The 20,161-nt window shown below is 38.8% G+C and overlaps 1 protein-coding gene and 1 long non-coding RNA gene across 2 annotated transcripts in view; one reads left to right on the top strand and one right to left on the bottom strand.

The window, feature by feature from the left end:
* Positions 1–20,161, top strand: part of Ccdc178 (coiled-coil domain containing 178) — a 343,274-nt gene that overhangs the window by 280,388 nt on the left and 42,725 nt on the right. The window lies entirely within an intron of this gene.
* Positions 5,756–7,453, bottom strand: LOC131895575 (uncharacterized). Its single transcript, XR_009375223.1, has 2 exons — positions 7,343–7,453; positions 5,756–6,011 (listed from the first exon to the last, which is right to left on the bottom strand). It is a non-coding gene; the product is annotated as an uncharacterized LOC131895575 (long non-coding RNA).

Here is a 20,161-nt window from a genome sequence, read left to right as displayed (position 1 = left end):
AAAATCTCTCTCTCTTTTTTTTTAATTTCCTGTATGTCCTAGAATGCGTTTCTGGATGAGGCTCTGATGATAATGTCTTGAGCTGGAGCTTATATATTCATTCCTCAGATCCTGAAGGAACTTTCGGTGCCTGACCTAAATCTAAACTGAGAATGACTACGTAGTTAAAATAATAATTGGAGGAATAGCTGTTCTCTGATTCAGGAATTGTAAAGTATGCTGCCTGGCATGAAAGACGACACACTGCCTTAGATCATTACCACACCTTAACACGGCAGTCTGATTTAAGGCCGAAGAGCAAGAAAGGAATTTTAACCCACCTCCAAATTGCCTTGCTCTCCCAGAACTCAGTTTAAGTTTAATATCACTTTATTCAGGCTTTAAGTGATTTAATTTAGGCTGCAGAAGCCCTTTAAGAAAAAAGTATGCATAGTTTAAAATTAATCCTTTAGAGCAAAGGATGGAGCTACCTTTATGGTGACTCTGTGCAACTCAAGTTGGAGTAGAGAGTTCCATATTCCCAAGAATAAATTAAGTCCAGACACTTTGAAAAGGAGTCTTCAATTTCTTGTGTATTCCTATATCTAAGTGTGCCAAAAATTTGCCACCTGGAGCATCTAAGATGAAATGTGTTTTTCTGGCCATTTAAACATGAAGGTTTGATTAGAAAGATCATTCAATGGTTGTCGCACATTAATATTTAGTGTGTTGGAAGAAGCAGCCTTTGATTCTGGCTGTGGTTCATTTCCCACACAACAGTGCTCTGACAGTGGTGACAGTCACTTCACACATCAAGAATTTCTCCTGCTTCCCATGACCACCAGGGAATCTGAGGGGAATACTTCGCATCTGATACATGTTCTCCTCTGGGATTCCTCCATTAGAATAGCCATTCTGATCATTAGTCCATTATGAAATACAGCTTCCAGGATGGAAGCCAAAGAGGAGATGGAAATGCTTAGGAAAGCAAACAGCTTAGCAAAAGTGTGGAGCTGGATTTCACATGCATACTGTCTTTACCCTCCATCTGAGAACCCCAATATTCTTTATTAAGACTCGACAAGACTACATTTTCTTCCAGGATCACACACATAGTAACTATCAAATAGTGTGAGTTAGAAACATTTTGATTTAGGTAATGAGAAGACAGATAATCTCGCCAATACTCCATTTGTGTAGGGGGAGGGGAGTTCTCTTTACCTGGAACTCTAGGGAGATAATTCAAAATTTCTGCCCATGATTCTAAGAATGGTCATAAGATTGTGTAATGCCATTCTTGAATTATTTAGACTCCTTACAAATGAGAATTCAAAATGCATATGTTACTACTACTAAATCTGAAGCTCCATCATTTTACAAAATTGTATCAAAAGTATCTTGAGTTGAGTGTATGCTTTCAGTTTTCCTAGTAAAGGAGGCAGAGTAAAACAACATGAACACAATATGTGGTACATTATGAAATAAGTCTTGAATTGGGACAGTAAATAAAGGAATGGGAAAGAAATAGAGAAGAGAAGAATTAGCCTGAAAGGTCATTTTTTAGATAAGGATATGACGAAATTGAGAAAATTGGCCATGTTAATGTTTGGGGAGAGATTATGCTAATATGGTATTCCAAAATCACAAATACCTTGTCTGAAGTAATAAAGGGAGCAAAGAGACTGCAGAGAGGTTGTGTGTGACTGTCCTTAAAAAAATTAGAATTTGATCTGGGAACAGACAAAAATCTAAGTCCCAGTTTAACTGGATCCCTCTGTTGTGTTCAGAATGGGTTACAGGGGGTCAGTGGCATCTTCAGCAACCTGGACAAGATGGGATATGACAGTCAGAACCAATGTAACTCATTATTAGATGAGTGCCCATTTTATTGATCCTAACAGTTCTTACACAGGAAGGATAACACTTTCAATATAAAACATTCCCCATGGTCTCTTTGGTTTGAACACTTAGTCCTTGGTGGTGTGACTCTTTGGGAAGGTTTAGAGTTTGGGGAGAAAGGGGCTAGCTATATATACATCACCACTGGTGGACCATGAGGGCGATAGCCTAACATGACTTTCAGTCTCTCTGTTTGCTGGTCCTTTAAAACATGAGCAAGCATGTGCTCCATGTTCCCACAGCCATATCTTCCCTGCCATCATGGACTGTATCTTCTTAAGCCATGACCCAGAATAAACTCCTCCTCCTTTAAGTTTCTTGTTAACAAGAATTTGTTCACAGCAATTAGAAAAGTAAGGAACACAGGAGGCTTTCATGACAGTGAGATGAACAGTAAGATATATCAGCTAATATATGACTTTTTGACATTTCCACTTAAAAGATATGACCTTGTTGAAAACATACCTTGAATCATTTAGTTCACTGAGAGCAGTAAATGTTAACTTAGGACAATCATTAGGAAAGTAAAATTTAGTATGATGGGAAGCCCCTCCCCACAACTGTTGTCAGGACTGACTTTCTGCAGACCTTGTCACTGGATTAAAGAATGGACAAAGGTCCTCTGTAAGATCTGTGAACATGAAACACCTCTTCCGTGTAAGAAGAGTTTGTGGTGCTTTCACATTGGTGTTTTTACTAGTGTTCATTGCTGTCACTGGGCAGGACTTTGGAAGTCCCACTTGCATTCATTTCACAATTCCTGCAGATCAGAAATGCAAGCACAGTTCTGCGGGAGTTTCTGCTCAGCATCTCATAAAACTGCAATCTAGTCATCAGCCAGGCTGCGTTCCTGTCTGGAGATCAAGGTCGTCTTCCAAGGTCACACATTGATAAGGGAATTCAGTCTCTCTTGCTGGCCATCAACCAGCAGACATAATATGGTTCTCAGCCACCATGGCCCTTGACCAGTCCTCCCACATCGCTTGCTTCTTCCAGGTTAGCAGAGTTTTTCTCCCTACAGACTAAGACAGACATAGTGATGCCCCATTCCCTTGGGCATATCGCACTAATTAGAACCAAAGCTCAAGGTTCTGGTCACCCTCAAGGGGACTCTATAAAGGTCTGATTCAATAAAAAGCACCTTAGAATTCTGCCTGCCACACAGACTTAGGGAGTATTTGTTTTTATATGTGGATTTATTTAAAACATTTGACTTTAGGAGGGCCTGGCAGGCTACAGAGATGGCTCAGTGGGTGAACTGCTTGTTGACAAGCATGAGGACTTGACTTCAAATTCCCAGTAAAGCTGGACATGGTAGCTTGCATCTGTAATTTCAGCACTCCTTCTAGGAGATGAAAGGCAAAGACAAGAGGGTTTTAAAACCTGAACAATCATGAAAAGTTTTGTCTTAAAAGGGACTGGACTAAGAGGATGTTAGTGTATTCAAATAGTTAACACATGGACCCAATATCCTTGCTTATACAGAAGAGAAACAACAAAATGTCCTGTCTCAAATAGTATAAAAGTCGAGGACAGATACCCAAGGTTGTCTTCTGACCTCTACATACATGCATGTGTGTGCCCACACTCAAGCACTCGATTGTACACACATATATGCACACATCACACACACACACACACACACACACACACACACACATCCCCCACATAGACATACATGCACACACATACATGCACATACCATGTGTACACATTTACATGCACGTGACATGCATATATCTCTTCCACACAAAGACTGAACAATAATTTAAACAAAGGCACTTGGCAAATGGAGACTTTCTAAGTGCTATTGTTCATCAAATATTTAGGCACTAAGCAAATTGTAGTAGCTTTAAGGTTAAATTCATAAGGAATGATCAAATTGGGAATTGGAAATTGTCATTATTTCCATCAAATGCTTATTATTAGACATTTATTTGTACATTCCTCTCCAATGGGTTGTGACCTTGGAAATAAATTAGCTTGCACGATGCATGAAGCATTAGGAGTGTTCCCCTCATAAAACAGTGCCTCTTTAATAAACATTTCTCAGGTGCAAAACTAATCCAGAGTAAACCCAGTCTTAAGTGAGTTATCACAGCCTATTATAAGAGCCACAATAATGAAAAGTTTTGTCTTAAAGGGGACTGGACCTAGGAGTATGTTAATGTACCCAGCCAGTTGAACATCCACACATCCTTATACTTGATGACTGGCCATTGGCATGAAAGTTAATCTCACCTTAAGAAAATGGTGTGTCTTCATTTTTTCCTTTCTAAACACAGCTTTTTTTGTAAAGGCAACATTTGATTATCACAATCACTTCACATTTTAGCAGTAGGCTTCAATCCTACTTTAGTTACTCCAGATTTCCACTCCTGTCAGGAGCGGGGTAGCAAAATTCACTCCTCTCTCTTTCATACACACAATTTTAACTGTCACAGGGAATATCAGTTTATTTTGGAAAGGGGAAGAATAAATGAGATGAGTAATTCCTTTGATACTTGTTATATTAGTCAGAATGGAGCCAACGGGAGATGGGAGAGAGAGGAGAAAGTGGAGTGGAGGAGGGGAGAGGGAAAGAGTGCAGAGGAAGAGAGAAGAAATAAAAAAGGGGGCAAGAGAGGAGGAAAACAAGGAAGAAAGGACAAGGAGGGGGAGGGGAGGGGAGAGGAGGGGAGCAGATAGGACCAGATGGGAGGGCAAGGGGAGTGAGGCACAAGAAGGGGAGGTAAGGTGTTTGTCTTTGGGTTTTTGATTCAAATATTTTCTAGAGTGGATTTTGTTTTTCTACTAAACATCTTAAACTTTGCTTGTAGTCAAATGCATCTGGATTTTTCTTTGAGATTTATTCCATTGCTTCTTGTAGAAAAGATTTGCCTATGCCTTGATCAATTAAAATTCCATCTGGATTTTCTTCTAGCTCCCTATAGCTTAATTGTTTGCACTTAACTCTTTAGTTCATACTTACCAGTGAGAAATCTATTACCCTTGCAGTTTTACAACCTAATTTTGCATATGATATTATATATTGAGCATTTTTCAATAAAATGAAATATTATTTGGGGTATGCTATGAGCAGAGGATATAATTTGTAGTTTTCAAAACTGCCAAATTTCCTAACATTGTTGATTTGTTTTGATTTCTTAAAAATCTACATGAAGTTCTTATATACTATTTCTCAATTAAATTAAAAATAATTTTATTATGATTGCATTACTTCTCTGTGTCTAAATATGTTAGTCTAATATTAATATTAAGAATATCAACAATATCACCTGAGTTTGTTGAAAGGATGAAACTGGAAATATAATTTTTCAGCAAATTTGCAATATGATCATCTTAGTTATTACGCTCTTTTGGTGGAGTGTTTTGTTCTGTGTTTGCCGTTTTCAGCATTGCCAAGATTTTGTGTTGCCAAGAGCATCTGATAGCATTGTTTTCCATGGTGTTCTCCTGACTACAGGCTTCTTGTCTTTCCTCTAAGGACTTTACCACGCCCTGCTGCTGGTAAAGGAAGTTGCTGGCTTGTAAAATGCATTCCTCACACCAGGGGCTGCCTCAATGAATTCTAGTTTTACATTATACTTGCACTTTATTTACCCAAATTCTCCAGGTCACAGAATCTTCATAATGATATTCCAGAGGTGTCTATGATATTCCCTCCTCAAGAGCCTTAAGGAACTGTCATGCCCGCTAGTTAATAACTCATCTTACTGCTTTAAGGCGTCATCCTTTTGAAGAATCTGATGAGTCAAGTACTTACCCACCTTATACTTTTGGCAAATGGCAGTTTCCACCCTCCAGAAGAGACATGGCCAGGTGTATCTATTTATTTATCTTAATGTCTTTAGCACAGAGAGGGAGACAGCTTAGCTATGCTCACAGAGCACCAAAGCACACAGCTGTTTATTCTGTGCATATCTGATCCTCATCCAGGTCTCCATTACAGATTACTTTAATAAATCTGACATAAATCAGTTTGTGATTCATTTTCTATGTTATTTCCTAGAGCATCTTTGTACTAAAAGAACATGAAGAAAACTATACTAAATCATATTTTAAACTCCTCTTTGAGGAATCCTGTTCTGGACTGAACAGCCACTCTGTGCACTCAGATGACAGTCACTTTCCTGCAAAAAAAAAAAAAAAAAGATGTAACTCCAACTAGCATTTCAACTCCGGGTTCTTGTTTGTACAGCTACGTAATCCGAGCCATTCTCCAGTTCTTCCTTCCTCCCTCCGATAAGTATTCTCACCTACTTACGACAGTCCCACTGGTAGAAAGATGAAATAAAAAACCTTGGAGCTGTGCCCATGTATTTCCTGCTACACTATGACAAGTCCAGCACAGTTCCAGGAAATAGGACTGAAGCCATTGTTAACTGCCTGTCTTAGGATTACTGTTGCTGTGAACAGACGCCATGACCACACCAGCTCTTATAAGGAAAACATTTAAATTGAAGCTGTCATACAGTTCAGAGATTAGTTCATTGTCATCGTGGCGGAGAACGTGGCAGTATGCAGGCAGATATGGTGTTGGAGAAGTAACTGTAAGTTCTACATCTGAATTGGCAGGCATCAGGAAGAGCAAGAAGACACAGTGGGCCTGGCTTGAGCATCTGAAACCTCAAAGCCCACCCTCAGTGCCACACATCCTTCAACAAAGCCACACCTTCTAATAGTGCCACTCCCTATGAGCCCATGGGGGCCATTTTCATTCAAACCACCACAGTGCCATTTGAAGTTGCTGTCATAACTTATTTGCTGTAACCAAAATGACTAACAAATCAATGTTTTCAAGCAAGCCATTAAACATATAAACCACACAGTTGTAGCTGTGATGTAAAATCATGGTTTCTTCTGTTCCTATGATAAACACTGTGACCAAAAATGACTTGGGAAGGGAAGGGTTTATTTCACAATAAAGGTTACAGTCCATTGTGGAGGGAAGCTAAGACTGCAACCCAAGGTGATAACTGAAGCAGAGAACATGGAGGAAGTTGTTCACTGGTTTATTAGGTCTGCCTTGCTCAGCTATCTTTCTTACAGTCCAGGCTCACTTGCCTAAGGATGGTACCACCCACAGCGGCTGGACCCTCCTACACGAATTATCAATCAAGAAAATGGTCCCAAAAGTACCTGCATGCAAATCTGATGGAAGCAACTCCTCTAGTGTAATTTCATCTCCTCAGGTGTGTGTACATTTGCATCAAGTTGACAAAAACCAACCAGCACAGCCGCATTAGATATAGTGCATCATATCTATTCCCCAGAAGGAAACATTCTGTTTTTTTTTTTCCCTCTCATTTCACATACATGGCCTTTATGAGTCCATCATGGAGCTAGCCTTTGCTTCATGCATGCACATCCCTACAGGCTTCTACAGAGAATGCTTCAGGTAGTCACAATTAATTAATCAATTAATTAAAATTGGCATCTGAGACAAAACCTATTTACCCACCTGCTAACTCATAGCTCTGTTGACCATAGTGATGAACATAATGATTATTCTAGGTGAATATTCATCTCGGAAAGCTTCTTGTTCTATTTTACAAAAATAAGATATAGTATGTTAGCCTTTTGCTCTGGATTTCATTATATCAAAGTACAGATGCATTATTGCCGCAAATAAGAGTCCTTCATACCCAAGCACAGAGAAATTTGGGTTCCATGATACACATCTAAATGCATATGCCCATAGAAGGACTGGAAATATGATAAAAATTTGGCAGGATAGATTTTTTTATTTACATTTCTCAAAGCATTGACTTTCATCCCTATATTTATCTTGAATTTTTCTCTTTTTTTGCCTACCTTTGAAATTATTCCATAAGGTAAATAGAAGAAGAAAAATTAGATGATGCTAATACATTTCAAGAAAAAATAATGGCAAACAAACAATCAGGAACTAGAAACCATTTCAGTGGCCCATAGAATGGTAATGCTTGAAGGAATATTGGTGAGAAAATGTGAGAGTGCTCTGGGTCACTTCACATTGGAAGGGCGGTGAGTCACACTGCCAGTAACTAAAAAAACACTGAAAGAGAAAAGGTTTGGGATGGAAGAAGCAGCCTTGATCTATACATCTGCCTATCTATCATGTTTCTGTCTATCCATCTATCCATCTGTCCATCATCTATCATCTATCTATCCAGCTATCCATCATCTATTGTCTATCATGTCTGTCTGTCTATCTATCTGTCTGTCTATTTATGTATCTATCATCTAATCTATCTATCATCTAATCTATCTATCATGCTTCCTGATAAAAGAAAGGAGAATACTTAAGTGGAAGGTAGAATTCTACCACCAAGGCAAAGTCAACCAAAAAACTAAGTATATAAGAAAACACTGTAAGGCCCCTCCATGGTATAGCAGAGGAGGTAGGCATACAAGGGCTACACACCTGAAGTAGGCAGGCCTCCCTGGCTTTGTAAGCTAATTAAAACATCATAAAATAAAGATCTTGATCTCAAGAGAGCACAATATTCTAGGAGTATACTGCTAAAAATTGCATTTAGAAAAAGATTTATAAGTCACAGTGTACTTTCTAAAGATAATTACCCTCCCCTCAGTGAAAGTGTGGAAGAGAAAGTACCTTTGTTCTGATGGGAAGGGAAAGGCCATAGAAAAGACTTTCCATGGCATAGTAATCTCTATTACAGTGCAATCCTGTGTTGTACAGAGTTAACCCATACTGCTGGGTCAACAGGCATAATAGCTAATAAAATTTTACAGTTTCTTGTAATTGCATTGAAAAGAACTCAGCTTTCCTGACACTCATTAAGGACCTCATATTTATTAATTAAGTCACTTGAATAATATTTGTTAAGGACTTTCCATTCACCTGGACGTGTGTAAAATGCAAGAGACACAGAGTTGACTGTCAGATGGACCCAGCTTGCAAGAGCCAGCTAGGATGTCGCAGAGGAAGGAGGCACACAAGGAGGCTACACACCTGAGGACCACAGCCAAGGAAGGCTGCCCTCATTTCCCCTTACAAGTTCTTCTAAAGGAAAGGCCACATGGTCGGTCCTTCTGTTTTCATTTGTTCTTCTTTCCTTCCTCCTCAGAAGTCTTCCACCTTTTTTGGAATGTCTATACACCTTTGTTCTTCCATTTACTCCACAGCTTCAGAGTTCTCTAAGGCATGGCTACATGGTGGTTTTTCTTGTCTGAAGTTTCAAAGTCTCTTTTGAACAACAAGGAGCCACCATTTACTTTAGCTTCATAGTTCAGCTTTCTATTTTAAATTTTAATCTTTCAGTTTTAGCATTGTCTTGAAACTTGTATTCAGCAAATTCCAGAAACATGATCCCACTTCCTAATGTATTTCGGCAACAGTGAAATCATATTGATTTGATACCCCACATGTCACATAGTGAGCAAACCAAGGGAGTGACGAGCCCTCAACTAAGCTCATTCACTGAAAGTGGAAGAGAAGTAGAAAAAGCCATTGGATCTGACAAGTTGTTGTAGTACTTTAGGAACCTGATATATAATAAAACTTGTTCAACTCTCCTATTTCATTTCTCCCAAGGACTATGGCTACATTTCCCCATGCTGCATGTGGAGCTTATGTGGCCTTTTCTGAAATGTGAATTGAGAAGACGAAAATGTCTCCATTGCTTCTAGTTTACTGCAAACACAGTACAGTGTCTAAAATCCCTGTCTTTGGATTAATAGATAATATGATGATAGATGTTCATCTTTAAGGACTGGCTTAATTAGGACAAAACTCCTCAGGAACCTCACCACATAATATAGAAATTGGTTACTAATTAGATTGTTGATCTCATACAGGAATGTGTTTTAAGGTGGAAACCTAGAATACTTGTTGAGAGTGAGAGTCGGAGGTTTAGCTGCATACAACTTGAGAAGCAATCCCAAAGTATGCCGGGGACATCATGGGGGGACAAGGGTGGGACAGGTGTAACTAGAATCATGAAAGAAGAAAATGCTCAGGAAGTCCTTGTCTGGACCAATATGGTGAAGTGTCTTCCATAACTTTAAAATACTGTTCCTACCCCCTTTCATTGAAAACAGGTTATTCTCATACAGTATATCCTGATTATAGTTTTCTCTCCCTCTGCTACTCTCAGTTCCTCCCCCCCTCGTGTGTGTGTGTGTGTGTGTATGTGTGTGTGTGTGTGTGTGTGTGTGTGTGTGTTTGCATAATGTCTAACTGTGGGTATCTGTATTCGTTCCCATCTGCTGCAGGAGGAGGTTTCTCTGATAATGGATGAATAAGACATTGATCTATGAGTGTATCAGAACATCATTAGGAGTCATTTTATCACTATTTTTAAGAAGAGTAGTATTTGGTTTTATCCTAGCTCTCTGGGCTATCTGCTCTCTGGTCCTTGGTCACCCAAGCCGTGTCAAGTATGGAATATGGGTTCCATCTCATGGAGTAGGACTTAAGTCAAATCAGACATTGGTTGGTCACTCCCACAAGCTTTGTGCCACCATTGCCCTAGCATATTTTGCAGGCAGGACAGCATTGTAGATCAAATGTTTTGTAGCTAGGTTGGTGTGTACATTTCTCTTTTGGTAGCCTACAGAGTATTCTCCCATGCCAAAGATACTAAAACTAGGTGTGGAGATTATATCTGTCTTATGTTGAGATCCTTGATCCATCTGGCATTGGGATTTGTGCAAAGAGAGAGATAAAAGTCTACTTTCACTCTTTTGCAAGTTGATATCCAGTTTCCCAGGCACTACTGAAGACACTGTTTTCAGCAGCGTTTATTTGTTTCTTCAGTATTTACCGTTGGGATCTTAGCTGTACTGTCTTGGACATAATATATCTAGATCCTCAACTTGGTTCACTTAATCTGTATGTCTGTGTGTACCAGTACCATGATGGTTTTATCACCATGGCTTTATACTACAGCCTTCCTTCTGTAGCAGCTCTTCTCTTGGGCAATAAATAACATTTGCTACGTATTTTCACACATGTGAAGGTGTCACTACCACTGTACAGGTATCCTGAGCTGCGTTTGGGGTTGACTCTAAGAGACAAAAGGCAGAGGTCACCCATTACCTTCTTTGCAACAATACTACTTGTTCAGGCCTTACACAGATACCTCAGGCTCTGCCCCTGGGAGTTTCCTTAATGTACTTCAAACCCATCAATGCAATAAAATATTTGTGTGAAGAATTTATTCATTTTAAAATGAAAGTGCCCTTTAGAGTCCCTAGTCAATTCTCTTTGTTTATATTTTCTAAATCCCAAAATCAATGGAGTAAATTATTCAGGGAAAAAAAAAACTTTCCAAATAAAACCCTGTGGAAAATCCTATGGCTCTTGGTGTTACTGAAGACAATGCTAAAATTGAAAATAACTTCCAGTGTCAGGCTGAGTCCCACACACTGTCAAAAGCAGCCAGAGCCCACTCTCCCTGCTTGAACCATGACAGAGGCTTCCCTCATTACTCCACTTCTAAAAGCAAAGTTCATAGTCACTTACATTTTGAAAGCATTCTCATGTCTTTCTGTTGTTGTTTTTGCTTTTCTTGGGGGGAAGGCTGCCACCCCACTCCCAAATAAATCACACATAGAGGCTTATTCTTAATTGTAAATGCCTGGCCTGGCTTTGGCTTGTTTCTTGCCAGCTTCTCTTAACTTTAAATTAACCCATCTGCCTTTTGCCTTTGGGCTTTTACCTTTCCTTACTTCTGTATACCTTTCTTTCTTACTCCGTTGCTGGTTGTGCAGCCGGTGGCTGGCCCCTGATGTCCTCCTCCTTCTCTCTTTCCTAAATCTCTCCTTTCTCAGATTTTCCATCTATTAATTCTTTCTGCCTGCCAGCCCCGCCTGTCCTTTCTCCTGCCTTGCTCTTGGCCATTGAGCTCTTTATGAGACTGCCAGGTGTTTCACACAGGCACAGTAACACAGCTTCACAGTGTCAAACAAATGCAACATAAACAAGAGTAACATACCTTAAAATAATATTCCCCAACACCTTTCCTATTACATCACTCCAGATTTCCTTTCTGAATCCTCTCTCTCTCTCTCTCTCTCTCTCTCTCTCTCTCTCTCTCTCTCTCTCTCTCTCTGGAAGAAGCTAATATATCAGAGGGCTAATATGTCACTCAATTCCTACTACTATTATAGAAGTTAGCATTTGGATCCTAAGTATTCACTAAACAAAAGTAATAAGTAATTCTATGTTCTAAATGTAATGATTAAATGAGTCCAAATGGAACCTTTCTAATAATGATAGACAACCCAGTGAAAGAAGGAGTGAACAGTACACTAGAGAAAATACTTAAAAGCTAGTATTAACAGAAGCAGTTGCTGGGTTCAAAGCAGCCCACAGGTAGCTCTGCTGGGCTCAGCATGTGCGGTTGTTTTGGGAGCCACGCTCCCCCACTACCAGTTTCTACTTAGGGCAGCCAGTCTTCCCAACTGGCCTCACAACTCTGGCCTCCAAGGCAGTGGCCAAAGCTGCAAGGATTGGGGTGAGAGAGTTGAGTGCGGCTACAGGGATTCCAGCTTGAGTGACATAGTAACAATGTCATCTCATAGATAGCAGGAAAAGAGAAAAGGAAGTGGGTTGGATGAAAGGGTTCATGAAACCAGTGGATTTACTTTTGTAGCTGACCTCATGTCCCCCTGGGAACATAGGGTGTTCCAGTAATGTCCAGGAGCTAATAGTAAAGGATACTCCGTCTTGAAGATGTTTATGCTGTAGATAAAGTCGTGGAGAAATTACCATGTGCTAGTAGTAATTTAAGTCGCAGGATCAGATGAAATCACCAGCGCAGAGGCTATAGAAACAGACTTAAGGGTAGAACCTTGGGGATCACTGGGGTTTAACGGTAGCTAAGGAGATGCAACCAGCACATTGCAACTGGGAAGAGGAAATGATAGTGGACACTAACACAGCCAAGAAAGAGATCCCTCCTGGAAGCACCACAAGCGAGCCTAGCAGATGCCACGGGGTGTTGGAACTGTTGCTGCACCATGGTAGGAGGTGCCTGGGTGAAACAGTTGGTGTGATAAAGAGAAGGGAAAGGCTGTCAATTTCTACCAGAAAATTCAGAGTCTCTGACAAATGTGTATCTTCCTGACAACCCCATTTCTCCTTGTCACACTTGTGCAGATGACCCTGTTACCAAAGGTCATGTAACACAGAAGAAACTAAATCTATCTTTCAGGTATCCAACAATCCCTCCACCATTACTATCGACAACTTCTAGAATCTGGCAGAGCGTCAATGGTTTCCTAAGAGTTAACATATTCCTTGTGTACTAGCCATCAGCACCACTGGACTTTTGGAATTTGGTTTATAATGTTTCCCAAATAATGATAGTGATGACATACACATGAAAGGAATCATGAGTTTATTATCAATATCTCTGGTGACATTGGCTTTAATCGGGATTCAATTATTGTGCTGTGGTTCAGACAGAGCTACTGATCACTGGACTTTGAGCATTCATTGTAGGTTCATGGTTCACACCTTGTCTTCTCACAATTCTTCTACATCAGTAATTAGAGCTAAGATAAAAGTAAAACCTCCACATTGTGAGTGCAGGTAACCCAGTTCTAACCCTGTACTTCTCACAGTGGCTTCTGCACCAGGTGCTGCTACATTTCATGTTGTATCTCATGATGTGTATGACTTACAGGTCAAATAAATAAAACTTCTGGGTAAATTTTTTAATGATATTTAGTATCCTTAAAATAAATCTATGCTACCTTTCCACTTATAAATCCATCACATACTCGTGTATACTATAATTATGTTATATGTTTTCACCACGAATCAACTTTAGGAAAATGTGTTCTTTTAGGCATTCCCTTGACTCACTTGCATCAAAACAAGTGGTTGTCAGAAGAATTGAAAAAAATATGTTATAGAAAATCATCAAAGAAAACTGTCACCCACAGCTCAAAGATGGCCTCCCTAAGAGCCATCTTAGAATATTCTTTTAGGTACATTTTAAACCGTGATGGCTTAATTATTTGGAGTAAATGATTGACGTGTAGGCAAAAAAGTTCATCCCTAAGACAGTGGCAGTAGAAGAGTCCACACTTAGACCTTGGGAAACTCCACCAGCAGCTGTGTCTTTAGCAAGAACTGATTTGAACAATGTTTTTATGCTGAACATAATGTTTTTTTATTTTTTCCTTTTATTATTATTAAGAAATTTTCTATTCATTTTACATACCAACCCCAGATTCCCCTCTCCTCCCTCCTTCTACCCCCCAGCCTTCTCTCGCACCCCACCCCCCATTTCCCACCTCTTCCAAGGCAAGGTCTCCCATAGGGAGTCAGTAAAGCCTGGTACATTCAGTTGAGGCAGGTCCAGGTCCCTCCTCCCTACACCAAGGCTGTGCAAAGTGTCCTAGGATAGGCACTAGGCTCCAAAAAGCTGGTTCATGCATCAGAAATGGGTACTGATCCCACTACCTGGGGGCCCCCTAAACAGTTCAAGCTAAACAACTGACTCGCCTATCCAGAGGACCTAGTCTAGTACCATGGGGGCTCCTCAGCTATTGGTCCACAGTTCATGCATTTCCACCAGTTTGGCTGGTCATCTCTGTACATTTTCCCATCATGATCTCAATGTCCCTTGCTCATAGAATCCCTCCTCTCTCTCCTTGATTGGACTCCTGGAGCTTGGCCTGGCACTTGGCCATGGATCTCTGTATCTGCTTCCATCAGTCACTGGATGAGGGCCCTATGATGACAGTTAGCATATTCAGCCATCTGATCAACAGAGTAGGCCAGTTCAGGAACCCTCTCAACTATTGCCAGTAGTCTAAGGTGGGGTCATCCTTGTGGATTCCTGGGAAGAATGCTCAATCATACCACAAGGACACCTGCTCAACTATGTTCATGGCAGCATTATTCGTAATAGTCAGAACCTAAAAATAACCTAGATGCCACCTGTCTCCTCCTGAAGAATGGATTAAGAAAATGTGGCACATATACACAATGGAGTACTACTCAGTAGAGAAAAACAGTGACATCATGAAATTTACAGGCAAATGGATAGAGCTAGAAAATATTATCCTGAGTGAGGTAACCCACACTCAGAAGGACAAACATGGTATGTACTCACTCGTAAGTGGATACTAAATGTAAAGCAAAGTATAACCAGACTGCAACCCACAGCTCCAGGGAGGCTGGCTAGCAGGGAGGACCCTAGGAAGGATGCATGTGTCACCCAGCAAAGGAGAAATAGATGAGATCTACATGAGCAAACTGGGGGTGAAGCAGGTAATGGAGGGCAAGAGATGGGGGATGAGAACATAGGGGAACAGGAGGTTCGAGTTGGAACAGGGACAGAGTGGGAGAGCAAGAAAAGAGTTACCATGATAAATGAAGATGTCATGGGAATAGGGAGAAACAGAGTGCTAAAAATAATGTTTTTGATAAATTTAAATTCTTACAATTGGTTTAACATCTCTTTAAAATCTCAGAGAATAATATCAGAAATATCACTTCTTTTGGAGCCATTCATGAGATTTAAACATAAAATTTAATAAAATACATGAGTTATTAGTGACTTCTTTTGGTCAAATTTCAGTCAAAATGAAATAATCTTACTCCAGAAGCACATATTTACAAAACTAAGAAGACAGAGAGTCATGAGGCTTGTTGTCACAATTCAGTATCTAAGAAGATTAACTTAGTGCTTTCATAGGTCATAGAGTACACTAAAATTATAAAGAATGCAGTTAGGAAGAGATAGGGGTTCAACGATGGTAACTGGGGTGATTGTAATCAAAATACATCATACACAACTTACAGGCTAAAAAATAATGAAAATACAATGGGGAATATGAGTTTAGCAGTAGCATTCACCTGTCTCCTCCCTGAGTACAGATGCTGTGTGACCCCCTATCTCCTCCCTGAGTACAGATGCTGTGTGACTCCCTATCTCCTCCCTGGGTACAGAAGCTGTATGACCCACCTGTCTCCTCCCTGGGTACAGATGCTGTATGCTAGCTGACTCAAGCTGCTGCCACTGCTATTGCCTCTCCAAGGTGGACTATACCATTGAAACTTGGGCCAAAATAAACTCTTGTTTCTTTGATAAAATATAAATTACATAAAATAAATAAATGTCTGTATTTGCACAAAGTGATAAACAACATTGTTAGCTATTTGATATGACGCTTAGGCATTTATCACAGATAGTCTTTTTTCATGCTATGCTATCAGAGTCTATATGGTAACAGAGGTTCTATGAAAAGCATTTTTGAGATGTACTAGACTCTATACAGTTTAAACAGCAGAATAGTTCAATATTTATTTCTGTAGAGACCAGTTACAGATGTGAAAATGCATTTGAGGAATATATATGCAGATAGCATCATGTCTTTCCAGACATAAGCTTTGTGATATTCACACCAGCTTGTGGAACAGGTTAAAGAAGTATCTCATTAATTCTGAGATTCATACATTGTATATACAGAGCTTTGTAAGAAAACTATAAAAAGATCGGTATTCACAGGATTTTGTGTATCTGTCATTTCTGTCTTGCCAAAAAAAAAAAAAAAAATCTGTGGAGTAGTTTGTAATTTCCATTGTTTGGGTTATTACAAAAAAAAAAAAGGTTTATGCGATTTGCCTGAGAGCTGCACATCACAGCTCTCTGCTGAATTAAAATTGCATGCACATATCTATGCTTATCAGTTTTATTTATCTGTCAGAGATTGATAAAAGCAATATGCTTCAGTGTGTAAAAGCTTTTAACAAGAAGGTTGGAATTATAACTACAACTTTAATAGTCTAGTGCAAATAAATAAACACCTATATCTTTTGATTGCCTATCATCTATCTAAATCTAAAATATATTTACCTCATCTATTTACTCTCGGGTTATTTTTCTATTGTGTAGGAAGATACTGGTTTTTGCCCCAAGTGGCCTTGACCATATCTTTCAAACCTTTCGGTGCTATTTTAACTTTATTCCTAAAGGTATGAATGTAAAGGAGGCAGCATTTTTCTTTACCAAGTATGTGGAATTCAAAACATGCTTCTGCAATGGGAGTAAATTCCTCACTGTGTTTGTCAATAAGAAATACAACTAGATGGTCTGAAATAATTTCATTTTCTCCCAACATAAATATCCTTCATAACATTTCCACTATGACCACCCACTTTATACCCACAAAGTTCCCAAGTTCTCTAAAGGACTTGGATGAACTCGCAAACTTTCTGGTGCCAGGGGTGTGTTGATTTGTGCATACAAGTGCATCCTTCAGAAAATCTGCAACCCTTGACAAGTGCCACTCATTATCATTGCAAAATAACCACTCCCGTTTCTAACCCCAATGCCCTTTTAATAGACTTGAAATTCATTGGAACACTTTTTAGATCCAAAGCAAAATTGAAAGAAAAATATAAAGATGTCTAATGGACCCTTTCCTGGATATCTGTGAACAGTCCTGTAGTATCAGAACCCCAGAGTAGATCAGCACACTGGTTACAGTTGATGAGTGATTCCTACTTACAATAATCAAACAAAGACCAGAGTTTTCATCAGATCTTCTGAGACTGTGGACCATAGCCCCACATGGTGTCTCAAACCAGAGGTAATGTCTCAAAAATCTGACAACAGTAAAATGTATCTGAACGTACAACAATAACTATTAATTCTGATTGAAAGCACCAGGAGCCTGAAATGTTTCTGCAACCTCGGTTCTGAAAACACAATCCATGTGTTTTGCATTATGCATGTCATCATGCCACACAGTGCCCTCACCTCTGCATGAAAGGTCTGAGCCTGGGTCCAGGATCATTATATGTTATGACCTGCAGCATTTTTATTATACATACAAAGTCCTCTGCTCTTATAACACCCTAATGGTTCAATTATGAAAGACAAATATTTTTAATACATTCCAACTATAATTCCTCAGCATAAATAGCATCAAATATTAATAATGTATCTTTTAGTAATATTGTGTTAGAACACAAGCACCTCTCATTAGTTGCAAATTTACTTTTGTTGTTAATGAGTGCTAAATATTATATATAATATAAACATATATACATTATATATAGTATATAAATGTATAATCCTTAATATGTATTATATAATTATGTTATACATATATGTATACACACACACACATATATACTCTAGCACTACTTACTCTTTAGTATATGGGTGTTCTGTGGTCTTTTTATCTACCACCTTGTTCATACAAACCTACTTTTCCAAAAAAAGTGTAATTTTGCAGAATACATTTTTTATATAGTCATCTAGATCAACTATCTTTTCATTAGACCAATGATTAACAAATCATTTCTGGGTAAAACATAGATCAAAGGCTGACCTTGACCTTTCCCTCCAGTTAGAATGAGCCCTGCCATGTAGAGTCTTCTGTTTGTTTTTGTTTTTGTTTTTTTCTGTTTGTTTTGTTTTGTTCAGTATTGGTTTGTCTTTGTTTTCTGGAAATGCGATCACAGTTCATTGTTCGGATAAGTCACATATGGTATTTGTATTTTAATTGAAAAGTCTCTTGTTATGTCTGATTCTTGAAGGCAGAAGTTCATTAAAAGGACACTTCTTATTTCCTCAAAATATCCCTTCTTTTTTTTCCAGTGTTTGTAAATTGCAAAAGCCAGTTGAATTATGTGCTTTGTGGAGTTAATTTTTGGCACCATATGTCTCTAAAAATCATTTAATTTTATCTAAAGCATGGTTGCAATGATATTTATGTTCCATAATCCACAGACAATTTAAGAAAAATTTAAGTAAAAACATATTAGTCTGTTACTGTCTCAATATCACATACAATTTACGCACAAGATTACAAAGGTTTATGTTTTTGAAGATGAATTTTGATATCTGAACTCTGCTTTTGCCTTTTAAGACTAGGAAATTAAAAATCTTAGGTTAGTCTTTAATTTTGTGAAATAAATTATAAAATTGCTATTCAAGAACTATCTTAATGGTATGGCTTGGAATAGAAATAAATATCTTAAAATCTGAAGCATCTAAAAGTTGTAATTCTGTAGCAATATAAATTCATTAAATATTTTGGATAGTTCTTTTATTGTAGGTAAGATAACACTGCACAGAAACATGACTAAAATCTTTTTGTACAAAAAACAATCCGGGTTTATAAGTCAGCAGATGGTCATGTGTAATAGGATACTGTTTTGAAAGCCAAATTATAATAGATTCTCCAAAGTAAATGACTTCAAGCCACAGAAAATGGCTGGTGCCTCCTCGCAGAAACGTCAGCTTAAATGATGGTTCTTATTTGTTAATAAAAGAATTCAGTACAGGATAAGTTAAGGGCATATGTAAATAATGAGTAAATAAGCATGTGCCTGTATCACCCCTGTCTGTGCAGACGCCAGCTTTCCATGTTTGAATGAATACAGGGCTTGCATTTCCCTTCACCTGTGCTTCCTAATGGGAGCCCCTTTCTTTCTCAGAGTTGACCACCAGCACTCCTTCAGTTCTGCCATCCCGTTTTTACCTTAATTCTGTCTTATGTAACAATCAAGTTACTGTACACAGCATTATTTTTCAATTTTCAAACATCCTATAGTACTGTACTATACATAGCATTTGAAAGTCTTGCATGTCTATTTTATTTTAAAGACTAATAAGCATTGGGTTATAGACATACGTCAGACAGGTGCTCATGACTCCAGTGGTAGATAACTAAGTTGTTTCAAATTTTCACCATTTTAAGCAGTTGGTTTTGTTTTGTTTTGGTTTGTTTTGGTTTGGTTTGGTTTGGTTTTTGTGCTTTGTTGTTGTTGTTGTTGCTGCTGCTGTTGTTCCTTGAGAGGATATGCTGATTTTTTTTTTTCTTTTTTCAGAACAGAAACCGTGAAGTGTCATCGCACATTACACCAATAGTCTATTGGAAAAAAAAAAAAAACCCTGATGATGAGCCCCAAGGTTTCTGATTCTGTCGATCAATGTGGCCATATATCTAGAAAAAGCTGAGCTGATGGTGATGGCGATACACAGGGTCTCAAAAAAACACTCAGAGAACTCTGATCTAGAACCCATATAATGTCTTCAACTTTTGCACAAAATGGCAAGTTGATCCCCACAGTCTTTGTGGGAAACTATACACAAATCTGTACAGCTTCCTGGATATTTACCAATCCAGTGAATCTGGAGCATATTGATTTATTACCTACCATCAAAGATGAACACATCTGACTTAGCTTGAGCTGTTATTGCTATGATGAAACACCACAACCAAAAGCAAACTGGAGAGGAAAGGGTTTATTCAACTTACATTTCCATATCACTGTTCATCAGGAGGAAGCCAGGAC

The sequence above is a fragment of the Peromyscus eremicus genome, chromosome 19, assembly GCF_949786415.1.
Source record: "Peromyscus eremicus chromosome 19, PerEre_H2_v1, whole genome shotgun sequence".
Lineage (NCBI taxonomy): Eukaryota > Metazoa > Chordata > Mammalia > Rodentia > Cricetidae > Peromyscus > Peromyscus eremicus.
This window is presented reverse-complemented; position numbering and strand designations above follow the sequence as displayed.